We start from the raw sequence: 23,885 nt of genomic DNA, 5'->3' as shown, positions 1-23,885 counted from the left end.
CGGTTCCTGGTCAGGGCACATACCTAGGTTATGTGTTTGATTCCCTGTCAGGCACTTACTGGAGGCAACCAATTGATGTTTCTTTCTCCCTCCCTCTCTCTCTAAAATCAATAAAAATATATCCTAGGGTGAGGACTTTTTTTTAATCATAAAAGCTCATAACAGGAAAAACCCAAGGCTCCATCCTCAGAGACAATTGTATCTTTTGTCTTGTCATCTGAACCTTGCTAACTAATACTTACTTCTCATATTCTAAAGATATAAAGACAGCAAGCTACATCATTGTCATGGGCTCAATCAAAGATGAAGCATGGAGATTCAATGGCTGTGCTACTCCAATGAATAGCCTGCTTTTTTAAAACCTTATCTGGATATAATTCATAGGAAGCTACCTAAAAGAAAAACTGGGTTTGTGTGGTGAGGATAAAATATACCTGCAATACTGACCACCATGGCTTTCCTCTCCCCTTCAAATTAGCTGACATTCACCTTGGCAGTCAGCACTTTATGCCTGTCTGCTTCTGGAGAAATAATGCCACTTTTTCTAATAGAAGGGCAATTTTTTTAAGGGAACAGCAACAACAAAATCACAAGAAAAATATGGGAAATAAGAAAGACTGGAAAAAATGTGAGAGTAAAAGCAAGAGGAGCAACATGAGACTTATGATGTAGGAAAGCTAGAGAAGGGGTGGGTGGGGAAGAGGAAAAGAATATTTTAAATGACTGACATTAAGTAAGAAGAGAGAAAGTAATTGGGCTTTGTGCCCATAGTTAAACCTTTTACTTCAGAGATAAGAAAATCAACCCACCGGACTTTTGATCACTATAGCACTAAGCCTCACTGATGAGAGAAGAAGAAAAAACGTAAGCAAAATCAAAGGAAAACTGTGCCATAGAGAATAGATGATCTTTCACTGCTGCAAGATACACTTGTTTCTGAACTATAAAAAATTGTCATTAACGCAGATACTCACATTTCTTTTTTTTTTCCCAGAGGGTGTCTTTCCCAATCTATGTCAGCACTAAATTTTAGGTATGATGGTTTGGCACCAAAGGTAGCATCTATTTTAGATTACAAAGTAAAAGCAAAGATGTAGATTCCGAAGAGCCGAATGTTTTGAACCTGATGAGCCTACATAGGTTCTCCGTGCTAGCTCAATTTGACGACTTAATAAGCTTCTTCTAGGACGTGGCACTTGCTGGAGGTTCGGTACAGAGATGATCAAGACGCAGCCCCTGCCTTCAATGAGCTTATGTCTCACAGGAAAGACCCTGCAAGAATTAATATCAGGTTAAGTCCCCATGATGGCAAAGATGTCTGTCACAAATAATGAATAAAGACACTAATTAAGGAGTGTTTTTACTTCCATGGGAACTCAGGGAGAAACTCGCTTCCCTCTGAGGATTTTCCAAGTTAATGATGGTGACAAGAGGGTGCCATACACTAAGCTCATCCTTTCCACCTACACAGGCACTTCCACTGCGGCTCAGAAAAAAAAAGCAACCCTTGCTTTCTTTTAAGTCTCAACCATTGAATTCTGATCCTGAATCCCTAGTTGGTTCCCCTTACGATTCCCTGTTCCTATGGCTTAAAGAGTGAATGATTCTACCCAGAATCATCTCTGGTAAAGGATTTGTGTCCACCTAGGTTCTCACGTAGAGTCTCAAACCTGATTTCACACTCGTCGGTCTGCAGTGGCCGCTCGGCTCCCACCGCATGACGTTCACCTTCTAACTGCAGCCTTCCCGTGGAGCACTTTTCAGATGGCTTCACCTCTGTGCTTGATTTTCCAATGGCGTGGCAAACGCCTTTAGTACAACACGGCCTCACCCTGCAGATGCAGTGATGTGGAAAGGGGAGCGGATGAACAGGCCCTACTCCAAGTCTGCAGAGGCTGGAGTAAAGCTCTTGGCTGCTTTACTCGCATCCAGTTCAGTCCAAGCAAGTCCAATGGGGGCCATACTGCTTTGCTCATTATTATACCAGCTAACGTTTACTGTACGCTTACTGGGCATCAGTGCTGTGCTGAGCATTTGGCAAACATCTCAGCAAGTTCTCAAAACAACTCTACCGCCGTCCCATTTTACAAAGGAGGAAGCTGGGGAGGTGCAGGCCTCATGGGGCCATTCTACAAAGCCTTGACTGAAACTGTCTCTTGCCTTCAGAGCTTTTTGTCAAAGCATATTCAGAACTGTTGTTGGTTTGCCTCTCTGCTGCATTCCCTCAGTCAACCACTCTCTCTATTTTGAAACAGTCCTTTCCTTTATGTTCTGTGACATCATGCTTCTCATCTCTCCTCCTCAGGCTTCTTTGGGAGGTCTTTCCTACTGCTGTATCTCCCCTTGGAGTTATTAAAGTTTCCCAGAGTCCTCTTCCAAGCCTTCTCCCTCTAAACTCACTCCGTAGGCATTATCATCTACTCCCATGGCATCAGTACCATTCAATGCTGATGACTGCAAAATGTATAGCTCCAACTCAGCCTCTTCTCTAAGACATAGCTCTCTTGCAAGTGTCTCTCATGTACCCAAAACTTAAGTCATGATCTCTCCTCCTCCCCACCCGTGCACTTCCCCTAACTCACATCCTACCCTGGTCTTACCCATCTCAGTAATGACACCACTACCCACTCAACTGCACCAGCCAGAACCCTATGAGTCACCTTTAACTCTTACTTTCCCTTCCTCCCAAGATCATAATAGAGGCCATATATGACAAACCCACAGCCAACATCATACTCAACATGCAAAAATTAAAAGCACTTCCCTTAAGATCAGGAACAAGACAGGGATATCCACTTTTACCACTCTTATTCAACATAGAACTGGAAGTCCTGGCCACAGCATTCAGACAAGAAGAAGAAATAAAAGATATCCAAATTGGAAAGGAAGAAGTAAAACTGTCATTATTTGAAGATGACATAATACTATATATAGAGAACCCTAAAAATCCCATCAAATAACTACTAGAACTGATAAAAGAACCCAGTAAAGTAGCAGAATACAAAATAAACATTCAGAAATCAGTTGCATTTTTATAAATCAATAATGAACTATCAGAAAGGGAAACTAAGGAAACAATCCCATTTACAATTGCATAAAAAAATACCTAAGAATAAATTTAACCAAGGTTTGAAAAGAGTTGTACTCGGAAAACTATAAGATACTAAAGAAAGAAATTGAAGAATATACAAATAAGTGGAAGCATATTCTGTATTCATTGATAGGAAGAATTAACATCATTAAAAGGTCCATATTACCCAAAGCCATCTATAGAGTCAACATAATTTCTATCAAGATATCAATAGTGTATTTCACAGAAATAGAACAAATATTCCAAAAATTTATATGGAAACACAAAAGACCCCAAATAGACACAGAAGTCTTAAGAAAGAAGAACAAATTTGGAGGAATCATGCTACCTGATATCAGACTATATTACAAGGCCATAGTAATAAAAACAGCATGGTACTGGCAAAAAACAGACATACAGATCATTTGAACAGAATAGAGAGGCCAGAAATAAATGCCTTTATGGTCAATTAATATTTGAAAAAGGAGGTAAAAACATACAATGGGGTAAAGATAGTCTATTCAATAAATGGTATTGGGAAAACTGAATAGGTACATACAAAAAAATGAAACTAGACCACCTTCTTACACCATACGTAAGAATAAACTCAAAATGGATTAAAGACTTAAATGTAAGATGTGAAACCATAAAAATCCTAGAAGAAAACATAGGCAGTAACATCTCGGACATTTCTCATAGCAATCTTTTTTCTGATATATCTCCTTGGGAAAAGGAAACAAAAGAAAAATAAACAAATGGGACTACATCATGCTAAAAAGTTTTGCACAGCAAAGGAAACCATCAAAAAAATGAAAAGACAACCCACTGAGTGGGAGAATATATTTGCCAATGAGCTGTATAAGGGGTTAATATCCAAAATTTATAAAGGATGTATACAATTCAACACCAAAAAAAACACACAATCCAATTTAAAAATGGGCAAAGGAGGAGGTCATGGTTCGATTCCCGGTCAGGGCATATGCTGGGGTTGCAGGCTCCATGCCCAGTATGGCGTGTGCAGGAGGCAACTGATCAATTATTCTCTCTCATCATTCATGTTTCTATCTCTCTCTCTCCCTCTCCCTTCCTCTTTGAATTCAATAAAAATATTCGTATCTCAGGGCAAAGGACCTGAATAGAGATTTCTGCAAAGAGGACATGCAGATGGTCAATAGACATATGAAAAAGTGCTCAATGTCACTATTCATCAGAGAAATGCAAACTAAAACCATGATGACATGTCACCTCACAGCTGTCAGAATGGCCATCATCAACAAATCAACAAACAAGTGTTGGCAAGGCTGTGGAGAAAAGGGAACATTCATGCACTGTTGCAGGGAATGCAGACTGGTGCAGCCACTGTGTAAAACAGTATGAAGGGTCCTCAAAAGATTAAAAATGGATTGCTTTATAACCCAATGATTCCACTTCTGATAACATACCCAAAGAAACCCAGAACACCAATTCAGAAGAATATATGCACCCCTATGTTCGTTGCAGTGTTATTTATAATAGCCAAGGTTTGGAAGTAACCCAAATGTCCATCAGTAGATGAGTGCATAAACAAACTGTGGTACATTTACACAGTGGAATACTACTAAGCCATAAAAAAGAAGGAAATCTTATCCTTTACAACGGCATGAATGGACCTGGATAGTAGTATGCTAAGTGAAATAAGCCAGTCAGAGAAAGATAAACACCACATGATTTCATTTATATGTAGAATCTAATAAACAAAACAAACCAACAAACAAAATAGAAACAGACTTGGATAGAGAACTGACTGACAGCAGGGGTTTTGTGGAGCTGGGTGAAAAAGGTGAAGGGATTAAGAAAAAAACTCATAGATAAAGACAACAGTATGGTGATTATCAGAGGGAAAGGGGGTGGCAGAGGTGGGAGAGGGTGATGAAAGGAGACTTGACTTTGGATGGTGAACACACAATACAATATACGGTGATATATTATAGAATTGTACAATGGAAACCTATATAATTTTATTAGTCAATGTCACTCCAATAAATTCAGTAAAATTTTTTTTAAAAAACGAAAACACTGTTAGAAAAACAAAGCTTGGTCCCTGAATCAGCGGCATCAGGGCATCACCTGGGAGTATGTAAAAAATAGACAATCTCAGGCACTACCACACGTACTGAATCAGAATCTGCACTTTAATCAGATCCATCCTCAGAGACAATTGTATCTTTTGTCTTTTCATCTGAACCTTGCTAATACTTACTTCTCACATTCTAAAGATATAAAGACAGCAAGCTACATCATTGTCATGGGCTCAATCAAAGATGAAGCATGAAGATTAAATGGCTGTGCTGCTCCAATGAATAGTCTGCTTTTTGAAAACCTTATCTGGATATAACTCATAGTAACGAGATGTGTCAGGAGGATGAGTCAAACGCTCAGTAAAGTTTAGAGAAGCACTGCTTTACATTTCTGGGGCCCAGTCACTGCCCACCAGTAACAAATCTGATGGAAGCCTACTTCGAAACAGGACTCGATTTTTATAGAACAAACGCTTAATACACTGTTTTAAGGTGAATTTCTGAGAAATTTGTTTTAGAATTTAAGTGTACAAAATGTGATTCAAAAGCTCAGCAAACGACATGGCCCTGCATTTTAATGATCTGTGATACTCAGACCCTTGCCTGAAATGCTAAGGGATTTAAAAATATAGCTCTAGTCATAGAAGTGAGAATAATTTCTTTTAAAGCTTTATATGTATTAAGTTGACCTCGCAAAAGCCACTAGTGAATATGAAAACTTTTATTCAGAAGTTCAACTTGATGATGAAAAACTTTTAGAGGGAATGTCACCAAAGGAAACAAAAATGGAATTCCTCCCAACTGGAGCTGCTGAGTCACAGCATCACAAAATGTGAACACAGAAAAGACCTTAGAGGCTGCTCTCAGCTCTGCTTCACTCCCAAGAACACCATTCTGCAGCATTTCGGTTCTATAGTTTCTTTTTCCAATGAGCTCCAAATGATTCCCATTTATCAACGAACCAATCAGCTAACCCGTAAACATTTCTTTTTTTTTTTCTCTTCTGACACCTGCAGAGTGCTGTCGGGGGCAGAAAGGTACACTTGCTCCTCATAGTTTCTTGAAATGGAATAAAAGTGTGTAACAAAGCTGTGTGCCGTGAGATGCACAGAAGCTGCTTTAGGAGAAGAAAGAGAACCCTTGAGATAAGGTGGTCAGGGGGGCTTCCCATAGCTAGAAGGACTCCTGGAGCTCATCATACTAAGGACACTGAGGAGCAAGGGGTCAGGCGCTTTGGCCAAGGTCATACTGCAAGTCTCTTGAACTAGAGTGAGAAACCAGGCTCCTGACTAACTCCTTCTACCGTGCCACACAGCCCCTCCTCAGTGTTGGCTTCCTGAAATTGGGCTCTAAGACAATGTCTGCTAGTTGTCCACCAACATCCATTCTCCAGTCCACAGTAACAGAACCATTTCTGGGCATGTATTGCCCGGCTGCCCTAGTTTTTCATTCTTTTGCAATTAAAGGGGTGACCCTGAGACTAAGTTGTGGCCAATGAAAAGTAGAGGAAGTGACATATATGACTTTGAGGCCCAGATGTGCTTCCTTCACCCTTTCTGTCCCTTTCCCACCAACAGCAACCCCAACATCAACAATACCCTAGCGCCGTGGTCGGCAAACTGTGGCTCGCGAGCCACATGTGGCTCTTTGGCCCATTGAGTGTGGCTCTTCCACAAAATACCACGGCCTGGGCGAGTCTATTTTGAAGAAGTTGGGTTAGAAGAAGTTTAAGTTTAAAAAATTTGGCTCTCAAAAGAAATTTCAATCGTTGTACTATTGGTATTTGGCTCTGTTGACTAATGAGTTTGCCGACCACTGCCCTAGGGGATGTCAGAGCAGCAACTTTAGAAGGAACCCTCATCCCTGAACCATCCGTGGAGTAGAGCCACCTACCAATCTGGACTGCTTACCTCGGGCTTTTATGTGAGAAAGAAATAAACTTCCCTCTTCATTAAGCCACTGAATTTATTTTGGAGTCCCTTTGTTATAACAGCCCAGCCTTACCCTAACCAATAGAGCTTATAACCAATATCATATAACCAAAGTGAGGTTAAATGAAATTGTATAAGAGTTGTTGTTAAGAAGTCTTGTGCTTTCCTACTTTAATGAGAAGTAGCAATTTGCATTAACTCCTTGTTCCAGCTCATTGCTTGTATACATGGATGGAGATAAAAGTAGACATTTTAATGGACAGACAGACAGACACGTTATTCGGCACTGATCAGGTGCCAGATGATTTGTTAAACAACTTACATACACATTAGATTAATCCTCACAACAATCCCATGAGCTTGGTACTCTTATTTACACATGAGAAGAAAAAAAGAGACTTAGAGCTATGAGCTAACTAAGTCTATAACTAGTGTTGAGTGGAATTCAAACCTAAGTATGACTAACTGTAAAGCCAGTGCACTTTTCTGAAATCTATAGTGTGTGTGTGTGTGTGTGTGTGTGTGTGTGTGTGTGTGTGTGTTGATAGTCAGGGATCAAGTGAATGAAATCAGTGTGGTGGCTGAACGTGGTGACCAAAAACATTGAACTGAGAGACCTGGGATTTTTGCACATTATAACTCTGTCCAAGCTATTTATCTTCTCAGGGCCTAAGTGTCCTCTGCGGTAAAAAGTTACCTGAACCAGATGATCTTTGAAGAAACAGCTCTAAACACTCATCAGAAAGAATATATGCACCCTATGTTCACAGCAGCGCAATTTACAATAGCTAAGATTTAGAAACGGCCTAAGTGCCCATCAGCAGTAGAGTGGGGAAGGACTGGGATGAGATATCAATAAATGAACTCATATACGTATATGCATAACCCACAGACCCAGACAATAGGGTGGTGAAGGCCTGGGGCACAAGGTGATGGGGGAGCAGGCTGGGAAAGAGCTCAATGGGGAAAAAGGGGACATATGTATGTAGTACTTTCAACAATAAAGATTTTTTAAAAAGAAGAAACAGCTCTAACAGTCTTCAGCAAACATGCAAAGGCCCAGTTGTCACTCACACACTCCCATCGATGCAACCACTTTTACTCTCAAATCCAAGCCAAGCAGAAGACCTTGCAAGAGAAATAAGGGTTGTGTTGCTCTGAAGGAACAGCCTAGTAAGAACATTTGAACAAACTGTATAAAACAACCACAATACGCCCACAAACTCAAATGCATGGAGTTTTAAAGTGTCATAGATTATGACCCTTCTTTCTGTTCAAATCTGGTTCTTTACTTTTCTTTAACAAAGGAAGACAGTACTAATAACTGTCCCAGAATGAAAAGATAGAAAAGTTGGTTCTTTTCCATCACTGTTTTTCATTGCAGGCTTGCTTATAAAGCAATAAAATTAAAGAAGTGAGCATAGGAACATTGTATAGAAGGGCCCATAGAGAAGAATTATGAAGAGTGTTAGAAATAAGCCCTAAGGGCTTATGAAAGAGGTGACCGATTCCCATAGCAGGAATCTGTAAATGCTGTGTAATGTGGTGGAGAGAGGTAGACAGAGCGGACTGTTTAAAGTGAGGCACATGACCCATCCTAGAGACACAAAGAGAAAGGTCTGTGGGGCATAAATGGGCATCAGAAAAGAGCTGCATTCGCACAGATTAAGGACAAGATTCTTCATGAACAGAGAGGCTGCATAAAATATTTAAATAGCCTTTCTGGTGTTTCCTGTTTCCCATGGTACATGTAATCCAGAAGGTCATATTCTCGATGAACCTGCTGAATATCAGATGCTAAGTCACTTTGCCAAACACTTTATCCAAATCTGTAGAAAGAGGAGCAAGATTTCAGGAGATTCCTGGCAAGGATGCTAAAGCTCATCACAGAGTCAGCAATAATTTTAAGGTCAATATTTATTACCAGCCTTTTACATGACGTCTGCATACCCAAGATCTAGGGAATGTAGATCAAAACATCTCTTTAGCTGCTGCTTACAGATAAGGTTCCAAATGGACTCTTGGAAACAACTCAATTCATGTCTAGAACACTAATCATCTCAAAAGTACCCTGCAAACCCCCATTCACACCACATCACTCACCAAAAATATACCACTGAAAACCCTCTGAAGCAATAACTCTCTCCACGTATGGCATTTATGGGGAATTAATGACCATCTGGAGTCTATGCACTACGATGACAGCCAGCAGTTATTAATGCGTAGGGGAAAATTTATATTGTTTCATTTTTCCAAAGGTAGCATCCTTTGGTGTGTACAGAATATAAAACCCTGGATACTGCATAATAGGTGAGTTCCCTGGTATTTTTATACAGACTGGTGGGCTCCCTTGTGACCGCAGCTCCAGATTTCAAACAATTGGAAAGCTAAGTAACGAGATGTGTCAGGAGGATGTCTACAGTTTTAAGCCATGTTGTCAACACACAGAAAACAAAGTGAGAATTCAGACAAACTAAAACATAAAAGTGTCCTAGAATCTGCAAAAAGGAAAAATGTTTTCAATGTCTTCATAGTATAGTCCCTGTGAATCCATACTGGATTCATTTTTAAATCTTATTTTATACAATCACAATTGCATCTGCAACATTTCCTGAGCTGTATTTTATTCACTCTTCCACCTGTCTGCCTACACGGAAAAACCTGGGTCATTCATCTCCAGGGTCTTCTAAACAGGGGAGTAAAAGCAGCGTTAACGGGTCAGCTTTACTGCTGTTTCTCATAACTCCTTGTTACTAATAGGGAATAGCTTGTTCTTGGCTTTGTACTCCCACTGCACTCATTTGCCTCGTTATTCTAACCCCATGAACTTGTGGAAGGCAATCTGGCCCTAATTCTAATAGATAAAATGACTACCATCAGCAAAGACTGGTGATGGTCTGGTAGGGATATAAAGATTTTGAAAATATCTTTACCCCTTAGTAACCGATGGCCCTCCAAACCCATGGTGTGATCCCTAGAAACTGCAGCATTTGGGAGCCTTAGGTCCAGATAGTGCAAACAAGGAATAACTGGAAACTCTGACACTGATTTTGTAGATTATCCCAATAGAACTGCGCAGTGAATCTGTAGCAAGAGCTGTAAAAATAAAACAACCACAAAGAGCATTACTGAGTCAGAATATCACTTACAAAATACTTCTCTGGCTGCAAGAGGCCACTGCTGTTCGCAGCAATCGAGACCAGGGGGAAAGGTATCTCCAGGGTGTTTGGGCTGGCATGAAGCTTTTCACAGAATATGGATAGTAAATGCACAAAAGGAAGATGTTTTCTGAGTGTCCAGATTCCCAAACTTCCTCGGTGAGTATCTGTCAGACTTATTTCCCATGTCTCTCCCTCTCCCGGTCTTCCCTGCTGGGACCACTGAAGCAGCCTGGGCTATCCTGGTTCCCAAGGGAATGGCGACAGAGTTAGCCTGCACCAATAGCCCCTACTTCAGCCCTTCACTCCCACATGGTGAGGCTTACAGGTAATTCACATTCCAGATCCCACGTTGTGCTCCACCCCATAAGGTTCCGGAATGTCTAGCCTGGCCTACGATGGACTTGAGAGGAGTGTGGCCGTCCCTACTGCCCTTACTCCCTAGCCCTGTGCAGGCTCAGTCCAAAGCATCCAATCCTCAATTCAACCAACTGCCCCATCAAGGACCAGAGACCTTCCCTAAGCCCCAGCTCACTGAAATCCCGCCTGGTTTGTGCCAGTCCCTCCTCCACGGCTTAATCCTGCCACCCCACCCACCAAATCCAATTCTCATACCTCTAATCCACTTCCTACTGGTGACAACCATCTCTGCAGAACATCTCACCTGCACCACCCCTGGATTTTCCTCTGCCTTGCTCAGCTGCCTCATCGCTTCCCCCACCCCACCCCCCCCACCCCACCCCCCGTGAGTTAGAATCAATTATTTCTAAAATCAGGACTGAAACTTGATTTCTATCAGGCATCATGCCTGGTCCCCCTACTGTCCCCTCCAAAGCCAGAGTCTGTTTTCTTCAAAGAGAGGATGTTTCTAAAAACAATAGGAGGAATCAACGTCATGAGACCTGGCAACCTTGAACATAGAGACTAGTAAGGTCAAATATCAAATACAACTGAAGTGTCCATCTGGTAGGACTTTTCCCAGCTCCATAAGCCTATTCCACAGATGTCTCTCCACACCAAAAGATCCAGGGCGACTGCATCGCGTGTTACTTCAAGTACATGACTTCCCTGAGAGCTAACCCTAACCCTACATGGAAGCTTTCGACTAGGAGGTCAGAGGTGGCATCAAAAGTCAGCATCAGCTTATATTGAACCCTATGTTTGTATCATCTCATTTACTCATTACGCAAGCCCAGTGAGGTCAAATTATCCCCCATTTTATCCAAAAAACCCTGACCTCGTCCAAAGTCACTCATTTAAGTACCAACTGAGAATTGAGCCCAGATCTGTTAGATTCCACCACCTGAGCTCTGTCCACCAGCTACAATGTTTTCCTAGGAGAGGCTTCCTCACAGAGCAGCCAGAGGCAGGGAGGATAACCAGAAGGGAAGGGAGCCCAGGAATGCTGGAGGAGGAAGTGACCAGCAGAGCCCAATACTATAGAAAGGCCACATAGGAACAGAAAATGGATGACATATATGGTATTAATGGGAATAAGTGGACATTAAGTATTAGCTCTGTGCCAAGAACTATGCTAAATGCTTAGCTGTATCAATTCTTTTAAGCCTTACAACAGTCCTCAAGGGTAGGCTCATTTAATTAATAAACACAAACGAAGACACAAAAAGGTTAAATAATTTGCCTACATTTATACAGCTAGCAGGGAGTGGAGTCTGGACTTAAACCCAAGCAAGCAGGCCCCAAGGTCTGCAGGCTTAGCCTCTGGGAGGCCCCTGAAGGCCTCAGCAAGAATAGTTTCAGTGGGTGGTGTGATCCAGCCAACTTGCAGGTGGATTGTGAAGGGAAGAGGAAAAAGAAAGCAGGAACCCAAAGGGGGATGTGCTGGTTTCCTGGGGCTGCCAAAGAGAGGACCACAAACTGGGTGGCTTAACCAACAGGAATTTATTCTCTCACATCTGGAGGCTACATGTCCAAAATCAAGGTGTTGACAGAGCTGTGCTCTCTCCAGAGACTCCTTCCTTGCCTCTTCCAGTTTCTGATAACCCCAGATATTCCCTGGCTTGTGGTAGCATCACTCCAACCTCTGTCTCAGTCTTCAAAGGACTCCCTAGCTCCGTGTCTGTGTGTCTCTGTGCCTCCATATGGCATTCTCCTTGTGTGTCTGTGTCTGAGTCCAAATTGTCCCTCTTCTTAAAGGGACATTAGTGATTGGATTATGGCTCATCCTAATGAGCTCATCTTAATCTGATTAAGTAAACAGATTGTATTTTCAAAAAGGTCAGATTCACAGGTCCTGGTGGTTAGGATTTCAACATATTTGGGGATGAGGAGGATACAATTCAACCCATAAAAGGAGCTATAGGTTAAAAAAAAAAAAAGAGTTTTCAAAGAGAAAGATGATCTACTTGTTCTTTTAAAATAACATTTTATTAACAATGGTAGGCAGGTCCTGGTTCTTTATAAATGAGCCAAAAATCTGATTATCTGCATCCCAAGAAAGGCTTGCCATGCCTGGCATATCATTTTTAATATTCTGCTTTGATTCGATGAGTTGAAGAGGGACACAGCCTCATAGCATTTGCCAAGAACATTCTGATACTATCCATCCATCACATCCTCCCCAGCTCACATCTCCCCTGATCAATAAGGAAGTGGAATCAATGCTCATGTCAAGCTGCCCAGTTAACTCTCAATCAAAGGGCCCAAAAAAGGCAGCCGTTGTGCAAACACTAAAACTAACAAACAGAGACTTGCCACCTGGCTGGAATTTGGTTGGTGTTTTTATTGGTATTTTTCTTAGGCGATTTAAAAACATAGTTTGAGCCCGGCCGGCATGGCTCACTGGTTGAGCATCAACCTATGAACCAGGAGGTCACGGTTCGATTCCCAGTCAGGGCACATGCCCAGGTTGAGGGCTCGATCTCCAGCAGGAGGCGTGCAGGAGGCAGCCAATCAGTGATTCTCTCTCATCATTGATGTCTTTCTCTCTCTCTCTCTCTCTCTCTCTCTCTCTCTCTCTCTCTCTCTCTCCCTCTCTCTTGTTCTCTGAAAGCAATAAAAATGTTTTAAATAAATAAATAAAAATAAAAACATAGTTTGAAATCCCTCTGTTTATATCAAATGCAAGTAGGAGTCCAAGAAGTAGCCTAGAAATACCTAGATTGGCAAAAGGAAGCCTGCTTGAGAGTAGACAGTCAATGCAGATAATCCACACATGACTAACCAAGAATTAGCTATACTTACAACATCAATAATAGGCTGATCCAACTCCCAAAATATTAGCATTAAAATTTTTGCCTTAATTCCAGCACAGAATTAGTTATTACATAAATTGTCACTCATAATATTTATGCATTCATTAACTTTCCCCAAAAATGCTTGTTTATTATCCACTCCTCCCTGACTAGTTTAGAATAGTATACTAAGCATGGAAATTTAGCAAAACTCTAATTAAAAACGCCTATAAAGAATGAGCAGGTAGTAGCTGTCAAACAGTTCCTGATGCCTTGAGACACCTCTGATTCTCACCATCTTTGCTCTTTAAATTCACAACCACTGTAGTCGCTACAGTATTGGAAAGCCAAGAATGACAACTCCCAGCTGAGGCAGAAGACAGCAATATTATCAACACGCAAGAACGCTCTTAAAACAAACATACAACTACTTAGACAAAGGGATGCTGTTCTATTCAACCAACTCAGAAGCTACCATTTATTCCAATAATATCTATTATTACTCAAAACTTTTAAAAGACCCCTTTCCTATGATTACCACCAGATTGTGTCAAATATTTTGCATTCATTGATTTAGCAAATGATTATTTAGTGCCAGCCATGAACATGATGTTGTGCTGGGTGTCACTGATTTTTGAAAGATTCAAGAATAGTTCAGAGCAAAATCAGATGAGTGACATTGTTAATTAAGCAAGGTAATGCTGTTTGGGATCAAAAAAACGTTTCACACAAAAAATACACTGCCAGTCAAAGTATAGTTCACTCTATATGTATCAAATACAGCCCTTTAGTGGTTTCAGAATCTCTTCAGAATAAGTCTAGCTGACAGGGGACCTTGGAGGATGAATTCTTGGTAAAAAAAAAAAAAAAAAAAAAAATGGCATTGATTTAAGAGAATCTACTTGCTTTGTCTTATTGTGTGGTTGCAGCCATTCTGTTCCCTTAAGCCTCAAGGCTCCAGGAAACACCCCAAATCAGACACTTAGGCTGAGCCCGCCAGCCATCATCACTATTTATTATCTTCCTCAGAGACGGTCCAATTTTTTCCAGTTTCCTTTGAGAGATCAAAACTAATGGTGAGTCGTGGTTTCTGTGCATCTCGCCACAGAGCTTCTCCTCATGCCCACGTGTCCTTTAGAATGAGCCTGTTTCCTTCCCTAATTGACTCTTCAACAGAGGATGGAAATGGGCCAGCTCCACAGGCAGATGTGAGTGACTGGATGACCCATTTATACAGCAATATGGCTCCGTGTCGTCCCCACCACCTAAGACCACGTCCTTGAGTGTCCTGATACTCATCTTGAGAACCTGTGGATTGCTTCTAATCAATCGAATATGGCAAAGCTGATGAAATAAATGTCCACGGTACATAAGACTGTAATGTCTTTCTTGCCCCCAGACTTTCTTGTTGGATTTGAAGAAGCACGCTGTTATGTTATGAGCTGCCCATGGTGAGGCCCATGTGGGAAAGAACTGAGGCAGCCTTAAGCCAACAGCCAACAAGTCCCGAAGCCCTCAGTCCTACCACCAGCAAGAAACTGAACTGTGTCATCAACCAGCTGAGCTTGGAGGCAGATGCTCCTCCAGTGCAGCCTTGAGATGAGACCACAGCCTCAGCTGAGACCTGAAAGCGCAGATCCTGAGGCAGAAGACCTAGCCAAGCTGCGCCTTAACACTACTTCATCACCATTAGCTTTTCTTACCACGGTGGTAGTCTTGCTTGTTTATTTACCTCACATAAAATGACTCCTAGTTTTTAGAAATTCCCAGGACAATTCTACAACTGCCAACAGCAGTTATATATTTTTAGTGGCCAACTCTGATACTAGTATCCCAGCATGTATAATAAACGTTTTATAACATGTCACAGTCATGTCTGTGCATTCTCTGCCTCCACCTGAGAAAGCTAAACATTTTCTTCACAGTTACCTTCAAGAGTAAACCGGGCCCTGCCAGCGTGGCTCAGTGGTTGAGCGTTGACCTAAGAACCTGGAGATTAGGGTTCAATTCCCGGTCAGGGCACATGCCTGGGTTGTGGGCTTGATTCCCAGTGTGGGGCGTGCAGGAGGCAGCCAATCAATGATTCTATCTCACCATTGATGTTTCTATCTCTCTCTCCCTCTCCCTCTCTGAAATCAATAAAAATACGTTATAAAAAAAAAGGAAGAGTAAACCAGAAATCGAAAATAGGTAAATCCAGAGACAGAAAGCAACCTACTGGTTTGCAGGGTTAGAGGAAGAGAGGAATGAGGAATAACAGCTTACTGGGTCCAGGGTTTCCCGACAGAGTGATGAGGATGTCTTAGAACTAAGTAGAGGTGGTGCTGGTACAGCACTGTGACTATAGCAAATGCTATTGAGTCGTATGTTATGTGAATTTTACCACAATAAAAAAAATTAATGTAAAAAAAAATTTTTAAGAGTAAACAGAGAGTGTGGAGATCCAGGAAGCTTTAAAGCAGCGGTCGCCAACCGGTGGTCCGTGGACTACTGGTGGTCCGTGAGGTCCGAAAGGCTGGCAACTGCTGCTTTAAAGGGTTCAGAGAAATATCTTTTGAAGCATAAAGGAAAGTCAATCTGGTCACTTTCCTATGAGGAAAAATCAAAAGTAAGTGTACTACATACTGTTTCCATATACGTACTAGATTCATGGACCCTAAGAGGTCACTGATTATAAAATTTACCACTGCCATTAAAAATACACATTGACTGTAATAGTCATGCATGATTATAGAAGCATTAAAATGCAAAAATCACTGCTATCAGAATCAAAGGAAGATACTATCACAAATAAACACAGTTACTACTAGTTTAAGTGGATACAGTTTACTTGACTAATCCACAATGTAACTTAGAACGCAGTGATATAAAGTGAAAAAACCATAATGTCGACTATGGAAAAAACGCATAGAAAAAAGTCTGGAAGGTAATAAATAGGTCATTCGTTTCCTCTGAGTAGAGGGATTGTGGGTGAATTTTCCCATCTCCTTCAAACTTTTGCAATATGGCAGGACAGGGTATCCTTTTCTTTCTTTCTCTTTCTCTTCTTTCTTTCTTTCTTTTACTTTATTTTTATTATTGACACTATTACAGATAGAACGACCACAACCACATTAGCACACCAAACAAGAAACAAGATGAAAAAATATGTGAAGGTGTTAATCTCAGTCTTTGGAGGGTGGAAGCAAGAGTGAGTCTCTCTTCTACATTTCTGCAACTTCCAAGTTTCTATAATGAACACGTTCAGTGTTTATAATGCAAATATATATAATAAAGGTGGATTACCAGAACACTATGATAAAGATCAGTCAGGGGTTCCTTTCCTTTCACCTCCTTTCTGCCTTCCCATCTTCTCCTCCTAGTAAGAGGGCCTCTGGCCTTAGGCGCCAACATTATGCAATAAGAAGGGAACACAATGGCAATAGAGAGGTTTGTTTGTCTACATTGATACTTCCCACTGACAACTTCATTTAATCAATAAAAACTTACTGAGGATCAACCAAAGGACTCATATGCATGCATATAAGCATAACCAATGGACACAAACACTAGGGGGGTGAGGGCATGTGCTGAGGTGTGGGGGTGGCCGGGGAGAGGTCAATGGGGGGGGGGGGGGAAGGAGACATATGTAATACTATATGTAATACTTTAAACAATAAAGAATTATTAAAAAAACTTATTGAGGGTCTATTATGAGGTAGGCCATGGATAACTATGATTATGCAAAGTCTCCGATTGTGACAATCAAGACAGAGGGTGAAGCTGGAGTCTCAGTGGGAGAATGAGGAGGAGGAAGTTGGAGGAGACCAAGCAAGAGGGACTCCGGACCATTCATGGAGAGGGAGTCAGCACAGCCTGAAAAGCAACCCTGAATAGTGGTTGCACAACATTCCCAGCATTCCCTGGCCTCCCGGTCTGTGGTCTGCTCTAATAAGGATTATTCCTGGTGGTGGGCAGAGCCAGCGTCTACCCAGCTGTTCCTGGGCATAGTGCCAGGCTTATATACTTTATCCAAAATTTTTGCTTTGAGCCATCTATTGCTTCACAGTCACAATAAACAAACAAAAACAGGGGAAGTGAACTAATATTAACCCTTGCCTTACTCCTTTTAGCCAACCAAGCAGATGGCTTTAGGAAGTGAGGGGTCATTACATGCAAAAATAACCTTATGGAAATGTATGAAATAAGAACTCCCAAGAGAAGCTGCAATTTCTCTTCAAGTCAAGAAAAAAGAGAGATGTGGTACATTTACACAGTGGAATACTACTCTGCCATAAAAAGGGGGAAAAGTTTACCCTTAGCTGATAGCATGGATGGACCTGGAGAACATTATGATAAGTGAAATAAGTCAGTCAGAGAAAGACAAGTACCACATGATTTCACTCAGATGTGGAATTTAATGAACAAACTAAACTACCAAGTAAAATAGAGACAGACTCATAGATAGAGAACAGGCAGACAGCTGGCGGGGCGGAGGAGGGGAGAGACAGGAATAATGGGCGAAGGGGTTTGTGGAGGCATTGAGCCAAAAAGAAAAAAGAGAGAACTCATGGACATGGTCACAGTGTGGTGATTGTGGGGGTGGGGGTCGGGGGTCGGGGTGGAGGTAGAAAAGGGCATAGAGGGGATAAATGGAGATGGAAAAAAAAAATAAATTTTGAAAAAGAGAGAAATAATAACTAAAAGAGTATCACACTTCCTTTTGAAAAGTGCTGGCTTTTTCTGAATTCTAACAGACTGTATGTCACTGAAATATCATTTAAGTGGCCTGAATGATTTTTCTTGTCAGGATAATAACGGATGTGACAGTGCTGGAGGACTAAAAGGAAGTAAGAATATAAGGCAGGCAGATACCGAAAAAAGATCTTGTAGAAGCTTTCAGTTCTTTTTATGTTTCACATCCTGAAAATGGATATATCTGCAAATTGATTATAAAAATCACCTTTGGAAGTGAAGTGGTAGATTATTAGTTCATTCTCCTCCCTGCTCAAAAAAAACAACAACTTTTAGTTGTTGATGCTTTTGCATTAAATGAAGCATTAATGTTCCCACCTTAAGCTTTACATATTGATTACCACTCACTGACTAGCGTAATTGCCTACACTTGAGGTATGTTATAGTTTTGAAAGATGTTCTTTGCTCCTCCACACACCACATCACCATGCCTGTCATGAGGAGATAGCATCATCTCTGCCCTGCTCAGCTGAAACTGAGATCTTTCACTAGCCTTAATGATGCCTACCTGACAACCAATTCATTTGGGAATGAGCCTAATGATTTGTCATAGAGGGACACAGAAGTCAATTTCAGGGAACTAAGAGCCCGTTGACAAGTTGAATAAAAGCACCCTTGTCAACTCATCCAGCAGGCAAAAGTGTTCCAATTCTTGGATTTGAAGTGGAATAGCCAAAATAAAGTTATCAACTCCTACAGCTTAAAGAGGACTCTAAAGATCAAGTCCAAAGATTCTCTGGCCATCAGCTCAGAATGTACCTGCAGCTTAAAGAGGACTTGCCTGGCCATCAGCTCAGAATGTACCTGCAGCTTAAAGAGGCCAAAGCCTTGCCTGGAAGATCAGCAAGTCAGTTGTATCTTCCAAGTTCCTTCTTTCCACAGTTACTGACATTTTCATTGAGAAATACTGCAGTAACCACTTCCATCCATTCATGTATACATATACAATTCACTCATTTAGTCCATCAACAACCACTTACTGAGCAGCTAAAAGGTGCTATAACTAGGATAGGTTACAGGGAAGACAAAGATTAATAAGGCATGACTCCCTGCCTTCAAGTAGCTCACAATCTTATAAGGAAGACAGACATTAAACACAATGTAACACAGGCACAAAGGGCTATAGAAGTATAGACAAGGAAGCAATCAACCAGGAGAATTCTCCCAAGCAAGATGACGTTTGCATCCGGTATTGCAGAATGAATAGGCATTCTCAAGACAGACCGGGGAGACAGGGGGAAGGAAAATCCAGACAGAAAAACCTGGACATGCAAAATCTCATAAACACTAAAGGACATTGCATGCTCAGTTTGAGACGAGGTCTGTGTGCAGGGATGTGAAGCACACACACAGCAAGAGAAGAGGTAGAAGATGTCTTAGGAAAGTCAGAGTTGAGGCCCAAATGTGCACAGACTCAACTGCCATGCAGAGGAGACTCATTTTATCCCATAGGTACATGAGGTAGCCAACACAACAAGGTTTGGATCTAAATGGCACCGTGCTGCCTTATACAAATTGACTCTCTCTCAGAACCTGGCATAACACCCTCTCACAATATCAATGCAGGGTGTCCCAAAAATATGTATACACACTTAACAGCTGAGAGCTCAATTGATGTTTCTTCCTTTTCAGATTTAACCCACTGAAATATATAATTATTCAAAGTGTATACATTTTTGGAGGCACCTTGCATTTGTTCAGTGGGGTTGCTGATGCTCAACAGACATCATCAGAGTTGTGCTTTAGAAAGGTATCACTGAAAACAGTGTAGGGAATGGACTGAAAGTGGAAGAGACTGCAAGAAAGGAAATCGGTACTGAGGCTCCTACAATAGTCTGGCCTAAGGAAGATGGGATGGCAAGGAAGGATGAACTCAACAGTCACTTAGGAGAGAGAATGAATGGGACTTTGCTCTGCCTGGATGTGGGAACTGAGTGAAACAGAGAAGAATTAGAGATCACAGCCAGATTTTAACTTAGACAAGTGACTATTCCCAACTGGCTCGGTGACCCTACTTGCTCGAAGAAGAAGAGGTTGATAGGCTCCAGGTCACCTGTGGAAGGTTGAGACTTGGACAGGGGCTGGGTCCTCTCTTCTTTTGAGTGTGAAAAAGAAAATAGGCTGGAAGTGAGCACAGGGGAAAATACATAGTGACCGCAGATCCCTGTAAGGCCCCTTCACATATATGGAAAAACTAAGACTCAGAGTAATTAAGAGAGTTACCCAAGACCACACCATACATTAGAAGCAAAGCCAGAGCAGAATTAAAAGTTTCCCCAGGGCTCCTCCCATGATATTACAATGTTTCCTTTCACAATTTAAGACATAAGACAATATCAAACACTTTCACTTCCTGGCATGGAAATGGAAGAGGGGACATGTATGCAAATTAAAAGAAATTGTATACAACTATCCCCTTCATTATTCTGAATGTCCAGCTCCTGATAATTTGTTTCATAACCTGGTATATTGGAACACTTAGTTTCTTTATTCTAAGGGAAATATTTGGAAAGATCAATAGACGGTCATACTAGACTTGGAGCCATGATTTTTGTAATGTGAGAAATAAATGTTTTTGAATGAATTAAATAAAGATGAGTACAGATCGATCCCAGAGTTAAGTTTAAAAAAAACACACACAACTTAGTTTTGTAATTTCTTAACTGAAAAGGACGCCAAAAAAAAGTTGCTACTGATTCATCAGAAGACATTTCTGCTGTCTCTGCAATACAATTTTAAGTCTCTTAAAAGGAGGCATTCAGATTTACTAACTTGTTTTTACTCATCCAAAAATCAATATTTGGGACTCTTAATAAATTGAATTTAGGGTTTCCAAATGCAATTCATGAGTCGCAGGAGATACAGCAAATATTGAACAGAATAACTTCGTGTTCCTTATCAATATTTCATTCCTTATTATCTGCTTATAATGTCTGTGATCTAATGCATAGCCAGTCCTTCCCTCCAGCCAGGTCACGTACCTGTCGCCAAAGTGGGTCCCTCTTGTGTTTTAGGCTGACTTCAACATCCTGAGGGAATATGAAGCTTCTCGTTTAATCCAAAACCCCAGTGAGGAGTGAAAGTAGAAGTAAGAAAAGACAGATTGCTTCACCATTCAGTTTTATCTTCCATACAGTATCCACTAATAAACTATTCCAGAGTATTTGTCAAAGTACCTGACATATAAAAGACACTTAAGCAGTTTTCAATAGCTCAAGTGAAAAGTAATGATGGCAATATCAATTATGGTTAATTTCTTAGATCTTTCAAATTGTCTAAGTAAAATTAGGAAGGGAAGTATTCTTTTAAATGGTGCTAATGACAAAGAAGGTAAATTAAACCCCAGCAGGAACCTGTGAGAATCTTAAGTAGAGTGAAGGAATCTGGACGCTGGCTTCCTCATTTATGACTTGGCACATGATATGGGCACCTTCTGAAATAGTTTAAAAAATATATATTTTTAATATTTTTTTAGTTTAGAGAGGAAGGGAGAAGAGAGAGAGAGAGACATCAATGATGAGAGAGAACCATTGATCAGCTGCCTCCTGCATGCCCCCCCCCCCCACACCCGCTGGGGATGGGGCCGGCAACCTGGGGATATGCCCTGACAGGGAATCAAACCATGACCCCCTGGTTAATAGGTCGACACTCAACCGCTGAGCCATGCCAGCTGGGCTGAAGCACCATTTATCTCATCCCTGACCCTTCCACTCAACCAGGTCCCCTGATCATCTGCTTCTATTTCATCTAGCACATGCCCTACAATTACACTAACCTCTCTGTACTGTAATTACTTCATTTTTGCTATTATATCTTTAATAACCTGTCTTTCTGACCAGACAGGAAGCTCCATAAAGCCAGACTATCTATACTGTTCATCATTGTAAGCCCAGAGCCTGGCAAGTGCCTCACACTTAGTAGGTGCCCAATAAGTATTTCTTAAATGAACAAATGGCTAAATGAATGGAAGGTGAAATGGAATGATTTGTTGAATCAACCTTTTTTTTTTTTTTTTTTTCAGAAAGAGACTTGTCCATATAATAATATAGGTTACTGAAAATAATAAATAGTAGCATAATGTAAAGGATTTGAGTTTGGGGTGGGGAAGAAAGCTAGGTGCTCAGTTAAGTTTAATAGCTACTATGTTTCTTTTTCCTAAAGGAATGTTTGGCCAGAGCTTTCCTGGGTTTTAGTTGACTGCAGCGACATCTACTGCTGAGTTGGAGGAAGATCCATCTTTCCCCTGGCTGATTGCAGGTGGCGCTAGAGACTAGACTCCAGGGCACTCAGGAGTCACCCTGTCAACCTGTATAATAAGTCTCTGAGACCATTATTCTCCATTTCACAGAGAAAACTTGACTGCATGTTTCATTACTATGTCCCACAGCAAATTAGGGACAGAGCCCTCACTGGCAACTCCTGGCTACAATGCTCCGCGTGGGAGCCCTGCCGAGTGAGAAGGAATGGCTGCGGCACAGTAAATGCCTCGCTAGAGGAAATGCATCACTAGCCCAGCTCCTCTTCATCTGAATGCCACCTCTATGTCTGTATTTGGCTTTGAGAAATTCTCACCTCTTTAGGAATTTGCCCATAAAATGTGGCAGCTCCAAACTAAACGAATGGGGGGAGAGGGGGACAATCAGGAGACTTAGAAGAGTATACGTAACGAAGCATCCTTATGCCATTTTGCAAAAATAATCTACTCTTATTTTTCTAGTGCCCCTTGTTCATGTAAGAAGTCACTCTGTGTTAGCTCATCACTGAAGCCAATCTGCTGGTTAGGCTCTAAGAAGCTAAAGAATACGAGAGGCAGCGTTGCTTGTGATCACAGATGAACATATCCCAGGCTGTACACCCAAATGCCTACAAAATTTCAAATTTTACACAGGACTACGTTTATTGCCTGAAATAAAGTAAAAAGTCGAACACCACCCACCGCGTGCTGCTGTCTCCTCAGCAGGCTGTTCTGTTGACAGAAGCCCACTGTGGTGTGTGCACATTCATGCTCACTGCCTTGAGTTTTAAAGCAAGTACTGTCACTTCTCTTCCCTTCCTTGCGTGATCTGAGAGAGAATAGATTTGTTGATTTCATCAGGAAAAACAATCATCTTTCCAAAGCTTCAATCTAACTTCAGACAGACTTACTTTTCAACTTGGGCTTAGAAGACATATGCCTTGGAAGAACTCCATAGTAGCATAGTTGCAAATGTTCTTCAGTTCTACAGAGGCCCTAACCAGTACGGATGGTGGTGATATACCGGTAAATGCTTAACAACCAGCTCTACTCATTCCTATACGAATTATATTTATTAAACCGAAGCCACTCTTGACTTTGGCACTAGACACAACACACTTTTTTAAAAGTTTAACCTGCATTATTAACATTTTCTCCGTCACTGTAAGTCTAGACAACCAACGAAACAATAAACTGAGCCCTGATTTGCAGCGTTCACCCATTCCTATGGTATAAATAGTCCCACCACAGCCAATTTCAAGCTACCAATATGCCATCACTGAATGCAGATGGGGAAGATGCCCAGAAGCACCCATTATATGGTGTTATTTCCCCCCTACAGACACAGTCAATGCAAACAAACTCAAGAGCACAGACAGAAGTAAAATATAGTAAAATCATTGGGAAGTGAAAAGTTTTCAGTATGCTTACCTGCATTTTTTCAAATAATTCATTTAATTTTAAGTTTATATAATTTGATTTTTTAATGGCTATGTCTAACAATTGG

The 23,885-nt window shown here is 41.2% G+C and overlaps 1 protein-coding gene across 3 annotated transcripts in view; it reads right to left on the bottom strand.

The window, feature by feature from the left end:
* The window catches only part of ARMH4 (armadillo like helical domain containing 4), a 101,274-nt gene that overhangs the window by 19,845 nt on the left and 57,544 nt on the right, over window positions 1–23,885 (bottom strand). The window lies entirely within an intron of this gene.

Source organism: Eptesicus fuscus, chromosome 5 (genome assembly GCF_027574615.1).
Source record: "Eptesicus fuscus isolate TK198812 chromosome 5, DD_ASM_mEF_20220401, whole genome shotgun sequence".
In the NCBI taxonomy this organism is placed as follows: domain Eukaryota; kingdom Metazoa; phylum Chordata; class Mammalia; order Chiroptera; family Vespertilionidae; genus Eptesicus; species Eptesicus fuscus.
Note: the sequence above shows the minus strand (reverse complement) of the source record. Positions and strands in the feature narration are given on the sequence as shown.